This window comes from Lactuca virosa, chromosome 2, assembly GCF_052849685.1.
Source record: "Lactuca virosa cultivar CGN04683 chromosome 2, Lactuca_virosa_CGN04683_v6, whole genome shotgun sequence".
In the NCBI taxonomy this organism is placed as follows: Eukaryota; Viridiplantae; Streptophyta; class Magnoliopsida; order Asterales; family Asteraceae; genus Lactuca; species Lactuca virosa.
The window spans coordinates 204,282,481-204,291,125 of NC_136427.1; the positions used below are offsets into that span (position 1 = coordinate 204,282,481).

Consider the following 8,645-nt stretch of genomic DNA (forward strand, 5'->3'; position numbering starts at 1 on the left):
GAGTGAACCCGAAGACGAGCCAGAAAACGAGATGGCGAACATTGCAGATATTTCCATGGGAGCATACAAGAAGCAAATTAGAGATGATGCTGGTCCTAACCTAGTACAACCTGCAATTCCTGCAACTGCCCCATTCGAGCTGAAAGGACACATCCTTACTGCACTTAAGGATGTATCATTTTATGGGAAGGATCATGAGGATGCTTACAAGCATTTAGATGAAGTCAATAACATTGCAGACTATTTCAATGTCCCAAATGTTCCTAGAGAGACAGTCTTGCTAAGGATGTTGTCGGTCACTTTTAAAGGAGCTGCAAAAGACTGGCTGAAGGCACTACCACCTGGTGCGATCACTACTTGGGCACATATGCGCGAGCAATTTCTAGAACAATTCTGCCCACCATAAAAAATAGCTAAACTCAAGAAGGAAATAGCCAACTTTGAGCAAAATCCGGGTGAATCACTTTATGAGGCATGGGAGCATTATAAATGGTTGCTAAGAAATTGTCCTCAAAATGACCTTAACATACAACAAGAAGTCTCAATATTTTATGATGGTGTGAACGTCATGACAAGGCAACTCCTTGATTCTCAAGGACCACTAACTAAGAAAAATCTGGGCGAAGTCAAGGAGTTGGTTGAAGAATTCGCAAAACATTCTCGTGAGTACCAAAATCCAAGAAATGAAGGAGAAAAATGCATCGCGGGTGGAAATGCTGAAGACATGGCTGTTGTACTAGCTATGCTTGACACCATGGACAGAAGAATGACAAAGATGGATCAGTCAATTCATGTTATTAGAGTTGGATGTGAAAGATGCAATGGACCACACTTGACGAAAGAATGCCACTTGGATGAACATGGAAATAAAAAGGCTCAAGTTTGCTATTCTAGTGGAGATAAATATGATGAAGATTGGAGAAAACCAAAGAAGGAGTGGTTACCATATGAAGAGTTCAAGAAGCAAAAAGAAGAAAAATATAGGCAGACAGGCTGAGGCTTCTACCAAAAAGAACAACCACCTCCTGAAAAGAAAGTTGATCTTGAGTCTATTTTATATAGATTTATGAAGGCTTCCGAGAAGAGATATGATGACACTGATGCAGTAATAAGGGACCAACAAGCATTGCTAAGGAATCAGCAGGCATCAATTATAAATATCGAAGCCCAACTTGGTCAACTAACCACTTTGGTAAATGAAAGAATATCTAACCCAATTCCCGAGAATAAGCCTCAATCACACGTAATGGTAATAGAAACTGAAGAGGACACCATTTCTGAATTCCTTGAAGCACTTGAAGTCAATCCATCTTAGTCTGAGCCAAAGCCAAAGAAGTCCAAACTTGAAGAACGTAAACTTGCTGAAACTCTGACACCACGACGTGGAAATACAATCTCCGCGACGTGGAATAAGTCTGATCAGAAAATTTTGAATAATGTTCCTACTTATCATCCTCCTTTACCGTTTCCTTCCCGAGCCAATATCCATCCACTGGAACAGGAACATATGAAGTTGATGCAACAAGTAAAGGGTATTCCAATTAATACCCCTTTCATTGATTCGTTATCTAAAATTCCCGAGTATGCGAAGTTCTTGCAAGATTTAGTAGATACTCGCCAAAAATTAAAGAAAAATTCCAAGGTGATTCTAAGTGAGAAAAGCTCTAAAGTAATTATGGGAGAGTTACCAAAGAAGATGGGGGATCCTGGACGCCTCACTCTTCCGTGTGAATTTGGAAATAATTTGAAGACTTATGCTTTAGCCGATTCTGGGCTAGCATAAATTTAATGCCTTACTCATTTTATCAAAAGCTTAATATTCCGAAGTTGAAGGCTACGAAAATGACGATTCACATGGCCAATCGTTCAGTGACATATCTGAGAGGTGTTTAGAAGATATTTTGGTTAAAATTGGGAAATTCGTTTTTCCAATTGATTTTGTCATAATGGACATGAAGAAGATCATAATGTTCCAATCATTTTGGGTCGCCTTCTACTTAATACTGCTAGCGCCTTGGTTGATATTCGCGACTCCAAGCTTACCTTAAGAGTGGGAGATGATGAAGCTACTTTTGGAGTAGAAGATGGTTTCCAAGGAAGTGATGTTCAAGATGAAGTTTTCAATGTCGATGAAGAGAATGAACTTGAAGAATTAGAAAAGCTTATGGAAGAAGAGATTCAACAAGTCAACCGCACCAAACGAAGAGCATCTATTCCTATGGTCTTTGAAGTTATTGCTTATAAATATCCAACATCTTGGGTAAGTGAAGATAGTGAAGAGTTGGTGTCCAGTGATGAAGAGGAAGTTACTTCTAAATTAAAGAGTTCAGTTGTGAATGAAGAAATGGTGTCCATGGAGCTTAAAGAAGAGGAAGTTAAATATGTGGAAAATAAGGGAGTCAAAAGGAAGCTCGAAGAAGGAGATGTAAAGGGTAAAAAGGAAAATTCCAAAAAGGCGTATCTTAGACGAGTCCAAGCTTATAAAAGGAAATGGAAGGAGCATAAGGTGCAATTGGTGATGGATATTCCGACTAATTCAACGTAAGGTGGAACGGAGTCCGACTCAAGACTCCAGCAAAAAGAAGCGCTTCTCGGGAGGCAAGCCGAGCTTGGTTTGCATGTTTTTTTGTCTTTTGAACTTAGTTTAATTTTTGCATTTTAGTTGAGTTATAGGATAATTAATCATCTTATTATCATAATTACTAAAGGAATTGGTGAAAATCATGTGTGGGGTTCTAAATAATTTTTATGGTAAATAAATTAAGGATTTTACATTAAAACTAGAAATTAAAAGTGAAAATTTTATTTTATTTCAATTCTGGGTCGTAGGTTACAAGCCCGCTTCGTGGAAAAGGACTAGTCCGAAAACGATGAGGCCCACTCTGCAGGCCCACGACGTGGAATTCATCACCACGACGTGGACTTTAAAAAAATCACGGATGGGGACCGATTTAAGCTAAACTCTTTGACCTTTACCCCAATTGTTTATTGTGCACACGAACACCGTCAGCCCCTCCATCGATTTTCTGCCACTTTTTGCCAATTCCTTTTGAATTTCTTGCATCAATTTGTCTTCAAACTCCAACAGGTAAGTATTACTTCCACAAACTTCATAGGTTTCTCCATTTTTATGCATTTGAAGTTAGGGTTTCTTTAGCCATGGAAAACCCGAAGTTGAGTCCATTATCTTGTTAATTTGGAATGCATGTGTGTTATACTGCCATAGATTAGTGAAATAAACAAACCCCGAGTATTATTTTTGGTTGATTTTGCCCATATACTGTTCGTTCCAGAATCACGACTCGGACTGTCTCCACGACGTGGAAACTGGGCAACAAGTTTTCTGTTTAATTTTTTTTAATTTGATTTCTGGGTTGTTTTTGGTTTGTTTCGTTTTTGTTGGTCATAAAAGGAAAAATGGCTCCTAGAAGGGCAGTTCCCCAACCCCAGGACCCGATTGATGTCGCGGGTATTCACCCTCTCTATCGGTTCCCACAAAATATTCCTCGTGCGATGTTAAACAAATATGAAAATCGTTTGGGATGGTTGTATAATCGTGAGTTTGCAGTTGCTCCCACTGTGGATTGGGCATGGTTACGTGGGGTCAACATGGTTACGGAATAAGAAAGGCATTGGACGAAAGTATTTGTGGGAAATGTTTTTTCATTTACTTGTAACGGGTGGAGAAATCTATTTTCTTTTCAAGAACCAGTCTACCGAGAATTATCGGTGGATTTCTTTACCACCGTGAGTTTTGAGGATAAAACCGTTGATCCAAACTACAACAGGGCACTTGTTTTTAGATTGGGAGGCGAGTACCGAGAATGCAGTCTTCGAGAGTTTGCGTGACGCATGGGACTCTATACCGAGGAGGAGACCCTCTCACCATTCTTTGTTTTATTCTTGCAGGGATGTGTTAGAGACTTCACTTCAGGGATTTTTGATGTTCAAATTTGGAGGACCATATCAAATCATCAGTACAACTCCAGTGATGCATGCGAGGGGCAAATTAGGAATCCAGTGTATCGTTTCTTGCACCGCCTCGTTACTTTCACAATAAATCGTAAAAACCATGGAGATAAAGTCCCTCTTCAAAACTTGTTTTATTTGTGGAGCATAATCACCCCCGGTGTATGTTGTGATCTTTCGTATATGCTTATGGGTAGCAGGGAGACCAACTCTATACCCGGTAGTCCCATCACGGGTGGACATCTAGTCACCCGACTTGCCCGGTCGTATAAAATTCTAACTCCTAACTTTATTAGAAATCTTACACGTTTTCATGATAGTGATTTAACTATCCAAGTCTTGGGTGTTACGCGAGTGGTGGTTAATGTGGGGGGAGTTTATGTGATACCCCCGGAAGATGAAGAGCAACAAATTGGCCAACAAGAAGAACAACCTAGGCCAAGGCGGAGAAATGTTAGGGGTCGGGGTGAGAGAGAACAGTCGGTGCACCATAATTCACCCATGGGTGGGGTTGGTATTGAAGAAGAGGCATTGGGTGGATATTTTGACCAAATGTCCCTAAGTGTGAATTGGATTGGGGGGACTATGGAGAATATGATTCTACATTTTCACATCGAGCAACCACCTCATTTAGGTGATCATTGTCCAATATGTCCTACGTGGAGTGACTATCGGAACCGAGGGGAGATGGTGCCGGGACGAGTGGAGCACATCATGATGAAGAAGATGATTAGTTTATCCCTTTTATTTCTTTTATTTCGTTTAGTTTATTTTGTGTTTGTTTGTTTAATTTTCATTTGTTTTGGATTGTAAAACTTTAAATTTATTATGTTCTTGTTTACTTCTTTTGGTTATTATTTTCAGATTTGGTTAGAGAAAAAAAAAAGAGAAGCGACTAAGGAGCCTTAGAGATATGAGCGCGTTAAAACGATTAAACGTATCATTTAAAGTCAAGAGCCACGATCTTAGATAAGTGTGGGGTTAATCGAGAGAGCAGAGCGTTAGGAAAGGGTCAAGATATATGCGGTTCTGAAGGGTCTTAATATGTTAAGACACAAGTGCACATTACACACATTTAAAGAAAAGTGGTTTCTATGATGCCCAGTTTCCACGACGTGGACACCAATTACACGTCGTGGATTTAGATCAATACACGATTTCAGAAAAGGAAGTTATTCGATACCACGACATGGAATTCAGCCCCACGACGTGGAATGTAGAATTCAAAATTTTCCTCTTTTTTACACTATTCCATGTGGCGTATGCTTTCCCACATTGGTCTTTTATGCTTTGGAGACTTTTCTACACCACATTTGTTGAAGATTGAAGACTCGATTCATAATTTTTTTCGGAATATTTGCATATCTCACTTGTTAAAGTTTCAAGTTCCATATTTGAAGAAGTCCTTGTTCAAGATGTTCAAGTTTCTCACACGTGAAGAATTCGATCTCGCCGCTACTACCCCAGGGGAGTTTGGTCATTTTTCTTGTTTTTAATTTATTTTATGCATATAATGAGGGCATTGTATGTAATAAGTGTGGGGTAGGGGTTGAAAAAGAAAATAGCTAGAACATTATGAAAATTCAAAAGTTTTAAAAAGTAAAAAAAAATGGATTTGAAATAATAATCTAAAAAATTTGAATCTAGTAAAAATTAGTTTAGACTAAAGTTGTTAGTGTTGTGTGGGATGATCCAATGAGAGCTCAAATGTTTAACCGAGTCAATACATGTTATAGTATATTTGTGGCTTCCCAAGTCTTAGTGAAAAATCATGAGATATGAAAAGGTAATCTAGAAATTTTTATGGCATAATATGTTTTGCAGCCTAAACCTGAAATCTATCCACGAAAGCTTATGTAGTCATTGCACGTAGACTAATACCTTTAGCCAATAAAGGTTGAAGTTAAGCACTCTTGCTTAAGCATGTAGGATTTAAGTGAAAAAAGTGAGTTACATGTGAATAAAAAGATAGAGAAATTACCGAAAAGTTGAAGAATTTTTGGAGCTATCAAAGTATGAAGATCAAAAGATCAAAAAAAATCCAAAGAATCGAAAAAATTGAAGATACCAAAAATCAAACAATAAAGGTGGTGAATTCAAAGAAATTAAAGATCATATATCAAAGAAGTGAAGAATTCTAAGAGCTCAAATTTGGTATCTAAAGTTGTAATTTCTAGATTATGTATGCTTGGGTTGCTTAACCAAAAATACCTTGAGGTTAAGAAAGAGTTCTGAGGATTGATTCGGAGGGTTGCAGAAATGAGTGTCGTATAAACTAAGGGGTGAAGTTCATAAGGATTGTGAGTATTTAGGAGTGGGAAGTTTTTAGGAATTATAGACACAAATATATGCATTGAGGTGTCGGTATAATGGCTGAAATCGAAATGGATTGTTCTATGTTTTGCTAGTGATGAGGGTTTGAATTAAAAATAATTAGATTTGCTTGAGGGCAAGCAAATAATAAGTGTGGGGTATTTTGATATTGCCATATTTATACATACTTTTGGCCAATATTTGAATACATTTTTATACATTTTGATTAATATTTTGGTTATTTGCATGGAATAATGGTACTTATATGATTAAATTGTATTTTGCAGCCAAAATAAGTCATTTTGAAGAATAAGGACTAAAAGTGCAAAAAGAAGAAACTTTGGAGGCTTGGAAGATTAAAGAATATAAAAACCCACGAAAATAGTTGGATCCACGACGTGGAAAGGAATATTCTGGAAGATAAGTGCACGCAAATTCGAAATCCTTGCCCGATAAGGATTCGTCCATGTCCATGACGTGGAAGGTAATTTTATAACAACTATAAATACTCTTGATCTCTACGGGTTTAGGAGGTTGGCTGGTGAAAAGGGTTTCCAGAAGTCGATATTAAGAAGGTTAGAAGGCCAGGAAGTTGGTTTACAAACCAAGGAAGAAGAAGAAGTTCATAATTACTTTCTAGTTGTGGTACTTTACAATGTTTTTGATTATGACTTGTTTATGTTTATTTGTTAGAATGAGTAGCTAAATCTAGCTGCTTCTGTTAGCTAGATGAAGCTGGAACTCATGGTTTATTTATAAAAACTTAGACTTTTCTTTTTTGTTAATGTCTTGTGTTTGATTGATTATACCTAGCATGCTTAATTTGATACTAGATTGCTTTAAACTCTTATTATGTGTAGCTAGTGACCATTAATCTGCATGAATTTGAATACCTAGCAATTTAGTGAATATTAGATTATTAGAGCTAAGATTGAACCAATCTTAGTTAAGTAATTGAATTATTGAATTTAGTTGTGTTAGAGAACTCATATTATGAACATAAATTGTGTTTGTCAACTCAATCTTATATAGCTCCAATTCTATTTAATAAATTGATTATGTGTGACCATACATAGCTCTACATGAATTAATTGAATATTAGTAAATTTGGAATTGAATTGCTAATAATATCTTAATTGGTAACCAACAGGAATTGTCAAAATTAATATATAAACCATTGAGGGAAAGTGGATTCAAATTAACAGAAGTGTTTTTAAAATATTGAATAGTTGTTGATAAATTAAGTTCATCTAAACTTGAAAAATTAGATCGAAAACCTTTTTAATTATTGTTTGATTTTAGATTAATTTAGAGTAATTATTTTAGCTAATTAAAACCGTTCCCTGTGTTCGACCCCGACTTACTTAAACTACATTACAATCCGACTAGGTACACTGCCTAGGTGCATATTGGTTAGTTAAGAAATAAATTTAAAACTAGAAGGTACTTCTATGCACAACACGTACCAGAGGGTACACTGGGCATACTAGGTCCAGGAAGAAACCCTAATATTTTGGAGTGTCCCTATTTAAGGAACATTATGTCTTCATATCCAAGCACCATTTCCATACCTCAACCCTCTCAAAACCCTGATTTCCTTTCCTTGAGCTTGAGTAACCATTTGTGAGCTTCTATGTGTTCTTGTGGGATTCTTTGAATGAAGAAGGAGTATTGAAGAGAATGGAGTTGGAGTCCAGGCTTTGGATCTGAGCTTTTCTGTGGTTGGAGCATCATTTGAAGGTATAAAGCTCAGAGCTTTCTCATCCTTTTTGATTTGTGCATAATATGGTCTATTTTAGGGTTTTTGGTCCCATAACTTGAAGCTTTATGAGTTGTTGAACTCCAGAGCCTAATATCTATCCCTTGAGTGTTTTTAATGGAGTGGATTCATAAAAATGGAGTCTTGGACGTCAAAACCACCCCATGCATGAGATATGAGCATTTTTTGGGAATAAAGAGTGAGAGTTTTTTTGTTTGGGACTTCCTCAACCATGAAAAGGCTTAAAGTCATGAACTTTTTGGAGTATGAGCCTTTAGGGAGTCCAGATATGAGAGTATAGCTATGGTCTTAACGGGTTAAGACCAAGAGAGTGGATTAAGCAAAACTGGGCGTACGCCCAGCGTAATTCCAGTACGCCCCGCGTACTGATCTAGTGTCCCCGATCAGGATTCACGTGTATGCTTGTGTACGCTGAGCAAACCAAGGGAGGTACGCCCCGCGTAACCTTGCTGTGATCTTTTTGGGCTAAATCTCTTATTGGGCCTTAAGTGTTGGGCCTGGATTTTGGGCTTGTTGTATTAGAGATTTTGGGATCAGAGAAATATATATAAGTCTTGGGCCCTTGTGTTAGGCTTTCCATTTG

The 8,645-nt window shown here is 37.4% G+C and overlaps 1 non-coding gene across 1 annotated transcript; it reads right to left on the minus strand.

Moving 5' to 3' along the window:
* Nucleotides 1-415: 415 nt before the first annotated feature.
* LOC145161955 (small nucleolar RNA R71) lies at nucleotides 416-522 on the minus strand. The gene has a single exon (XR_013738811.1). It is a non-coding gene; the product is annotated as a small nucleolar RNA R71 (small nucleolar RNA).
* Between the last annotated feature and the right edge of the window lie 8,123 nt (nucleotides 523-8,645).